Source organism: Bidens hawaiensis, unplaced genomic scaffold (genome assembly GCF_021521415.1).
Source record: "Bidens hawaiensis isolate Kalapana, Puna unplaced genomic scaffold, B.hawaiensis_p1.1 tig00029115_1, whole genome shotgun sequence".
Lineage (NCBI taxonomy): Eukaryota > Viridiplantae > Streptophyta > Magnoliopsida > Asterales > Asteraceae > Bidens > Bidens hawaiensis.
The window spans coordinates 225,157-229,878 of record NW_027494804.1 but is presented as its reverse complement, the minus strand read 5'-3'; the positions used below and the strand labels follow the sequence as shown (position 1 = coordinate 229,878).

The window sequence follows — 4,722 nt, the reverse complement described above, 5'->3', positions numbered from 1 at the left end:
ACATACATTTCATAATAATAATGTAACGTTTATTATCCACGTCATCTGTTCTTATCTTTTCAATCCATCTGTTCAATCATTTAAGATTAAAGACAGTCTATGGGGTGTTTGGGATGGCTTATTTTTACTAAATTATAATTTATTAATTTTTTTAAAAGCAATTGAGTGTTTGGAATTGCTTATATTGTGAAAGGAAAAGTTTCATAAGTTATAGTTTTATAACTTATTAACTTAATGAAAATTATAAGCATGTAAAATAAGGAATCCCAAACAACTCCTGTCTAACAAACTTTCACATATAGTAAGTAAAAATGATACATGAAGCATAAAATAAGATTTTATTTTTATACGCTAATATAACATATAGAAGGTTTATATGTAAAAATGTTGTACCCATCTTGTTTTTGAAAAATGTGATATAAGTTAGGAACACAACAAAATAACCTAATATATTGTAAAATATATATTCATATTATCATTTACATTCAATCTTCAATCTATAAATCCAAAATTATACTAAAAATCATTACATTTTTTTCAATTAAATAATATTCTTTTATATATTTATCGTTGCCCATTATGTCTCTTTCACTCACAACCACTTTCAACAAATATTAAAAAATTTTAAGGAGTGAATAGTATTTTTTTCAAATATACACTGTATTTTCTTTTTCATCTACTCTCAACACCCTAAACCACTCCCTAAATTATAAAAACCACACTCCCAAAATTTAGTGGTTTGGACGTGAATGCTCTTAGACCCCCATATTATAGGGTATCTTTACATTTGTTGTTTTTAATACTGTAAAAATGTTTTATTATATTTTAATTTAATTTATTGTAAGAAAAATTGTAATATACTTTGATCTATTTTAATCCATTTATGTTTAGCTATGCTCGTTTATATTCATTTAAAGGTTTTCCTTTTTTTTCATTTACGTCAATTGAAAAAAAAAATCTATAATGCACAAATGTCTTTGAGTTTCCATCCATTTCTTTCAAATTCTCTACTTATGGGGTGTTTGGCCTAGCCTTTTTTATTTTTTTGCTTATGCTTATATTTAAGTAGCTTATAGCTTGTTTTCTATTATTTAATAAGTCATTTTTAAGTGTTTGGATTAGCTTATAGTCTACAAATTAATTATATGTCTTAATAAGTTGTTAAATTCACCATTCTTTAATTTGTTAGAGTGATAAGTTGCTTCAATAATTACTAATTCATCACAATTTAAGGGCAAAAATAAGTAACCTACACACTTATATAAATAAGCTTATTCAAATAAGCTAAAAAACCATCTTCAAATAAGTTTATTCAAATTAGCTTATATAAGCTCATAAGCATAAGCTTAAAAACCTAAACCAAACACTAACTTAAGCTTATTTTGTACAAAAAAAAGCTAAAAAAGCTATAAGCTTGGTTAAAAAAGCTAGGCCAAACACCCCCTTAAAAATGATTTGGGAACACAACATAAATGTGGACCGGTCAACGGGCTTTGATTAGTTGAGTTGGATCCAAATAGTGAATTTTATTTATATAAACAATTTTATTTTTTTGCTTTTTTTGGGAGTTTGGGCTTAAAAATTTTGGGTCCATACCTAATTGATTATCTAAAGAATGTCGGCTGCCTTAGGTGGTTATGAAAAATTTTGAATTAGGGTTACTGAACTTTCTATTTAAATGAATCCAACTTTAGTTTCAGCCGCACCCTTGCTTCTCTATCTCATTCACATATCGCTCTCAAAAACGGCATCTCTTATTCGGTAGCATTGTAAGCACTTTTAATTTTGTTTGATCTGATCTGGTGTGCTTCAAAATCTTTCTTTACAAAATTATTGTTTATTTCCAAAAGTAGGGATCGTGGAATTTTTAATTTTGGAATTCTTATGGACGTATATCCATAGACTTTGAGTGTATCAATGTAACATGTTCAAATCGGTTGGAAAATGAAGAAAACTGTTAACGCCTAAAATTTTTAAAGTATTTTAAGAATTTTATCTTTACAACATTCATGTTCTATCATAGATCTGTAAACAAATGAAAAGAAGTTGTAACGGACTTTTTTTGGTTCCTTATTTAATTTGTTAAATGCATTGCGGATATCACATCTCTTACTTGCTTTGTCCATTTAAGTGTTAGGTTTGGTGTTACGCATCTCATGATACAAATGGATTTGGCTAATCAATTTGGTGGAAACTATAACATGTTGATTGTTTATAGTACTTCGGAAAAGGTAAAATCTAAAGCCTTTTTGTTAGTCTAATCCACAGACATGAAACATATCATGACCTGCGATCGTCGTTTCGGATCGCCCGTATCAAAATTGGGGACAAAATCGTACTGATCACCAATGATACGCGATCCGGATCGATAAAACTAATTGTTCCCAATTGTTTCACCAATCGTTATGTTTTAGTTGAATTCATGTTTCGGGTGAATTTGGGATCATTAAAATTGTGTCTTGGTACAGTTCCGATGGTGGCTTTGCTTTTTTTTTTTTTTTTACGATTGGTTTGTTTTTTCATTTAATTTTTTTTATTTAAAAAAAAAGCTAAACAAATTATTTTTTTTAATATGCATAGGTAACAGGTGAAGGAAACGTGTATTGAAAATTGAAGCTTTATAACTAAATAAATAGTTTTTTAAATGTTTGAAATTATCTTTCAGCATATTTTTTAACGGTGAATTCTGTTTCCAATTGTTGCATCTTGTTTTAATCGAATACGTATTCCAGACGAATCCAATTCAAGTTCCGTTAACAGTTTTGATTGTTTTTAATAATATAATTTTACTCAAACCTTCAAACTCAGATCCTGTCTTTCTTCATCCAGCCGCCGCCATCCCCTCCTATTGAACTCCGGCTCCGTAAGCAACAACCACAAAATTGTGCAAATCTTCCGGTGCTTAAGTCCCATCCGTTTCTCATGGAATCGGATGAAGAGTTTTCAAATTGGAAGCAAAACTTGACCCGTGATGCAGACGCCATGAAAAAGGTTCTAAAACTATTCATTAAATGAATAAAAATATTTGTTGATGATACTCACACCTATAAAGGGGAATTTTCACTACGGAGCACTAGCAAACGGGTTGGAACGGGTCGATTTGAAAAAGGGTTTTATTGGTTCGGGTTGGGACAAGTTATTTATTTGTTCTTTAAACTTTAGTCATCAAACTTTCATAAATTTACACTTTTGACACAAGACTTTTAGCATTTCAACTTTGGCACAAAATTTTCAAAACGTTTATCATTTCAACTTTGATCACAAAACTTTTACTACTACAAATCGAAACTTTACCAACCAATCGTTGTGTGCAATAACTTTCAAACACGTAATATGTCTAGCGTGGCCCACGCCAATACACGAGTAAAAGTGCTTGTCTTTTAATTAAATTCTAGATTTTTTATCTCTATATATTCTAAAGCCTTTTAAGAACCTATATTAAACATGATAACTCATAATTTTCTATTCTTGCCTTGCTTAACATAGTAAATTTAATCAATTTAAAAAAAACGTTACCTTTTTTTTTAACATTCTATATACAAGTTTTCATTTTCATATAATTATAAGTTTATAAATAATAACCATTACTTGTAAACTACTTGAAGGCTTCCACCACACCGCGTGAGTCAACAGTCCACACTGACAAACATCCAAACCTATCTATCTATCTATCTATCTCACATCCTACCTCACCGGAACCATGTCGGACTACAACAATAGCTCCGGCACCGGCTGTTTCCGGTGCTGTTTCAGCTTAACCTTAACCCTAGGCCTCACATCTCTCTTCATGTGGCTCAGCCTACGCACTTCCAAACCAATACTATCCATCCAAGACGTTTACATTCCCGCCTTAAACAAAACCTTAAACTCAACCTCGTACCAACAAATCTACCTAGACCTTAAACTCGACAACACCAACAAAGACAAAGGCGTCCACTACAACCCACTCAACATCACTTTACGATACTACGTTAACAACAACACCAGGATCACTGTTTCGAATTACACGCTTCGTGGGTTTTACCAAGGGCATAATAAGAAGGCTCGCCGGAAGAACTGGACGGAGATGTATGGAGTGCCGTGGGAGGATGCTTTGGATGGTAAAGTGCCGGTGTTTCGGGTGGATTTGACGACGGCGGTTAGGTTTAAGATAGTGAAGAAACACTAAGTGACCCCGGGCAGATTACGGATAATCTGGGGGTTAAGTAGATGTTTCCCACGAGGGTTAGGTCCGGCAAAGATGGTTCTTCTGATGACCTGCAAAACAGACACCGTGAGCTCGTCACTGAGAAGGGGGGGGGGTACCTCCTTGTGACCACCCTCCGGCGTGAGAATCAGACTAGATTGCTCTTGAATATAAGTGTATATTAAGAGAATGACTAGAGCAGATATCAGATAATATATGAAGATATAAGATATGATAAGATGATAATACCGTTCCAAGGTGTTGGAGTATTTATAGCCGAAGGTAGGTTTCCAAGAAGGTACAGCCGGCTGAATAGTATTCCTGTTCTGCCAACTGTGGGCTACGCACATGCCATGCTGGTGGTTGGTGGGTAGGCAGCGGCTGATAGTGACCAGGCCGGCTGTGTACTATTCCTTTTCCACCAACTGCAGGCTATGCACGTGCTACGACAGGTTGGTGAGTAGGCAGCGGCTGATAGTGACATTAAGTAATAGAGCATGCTGCTCGTTGTACTGTTGTCAGTGAGCTGTCGCAGC

The 4,722-nt window shown here is 33.5% G+C and overlaps 1 pseudogene; it reads left to right on the top strand.

The window, feature by feature from the left end:
- The first annotated feature begins 3,700 nt into the window (after positions 1-3,700).
- Positions 3,701-4,168, top strand: LOC143578294 (protein NDR1 pseudogene; annotated as a pseudogene).
- The last annotated feature ends 554 nt before the right edge of the window (positions 4,169-4,722 follow it).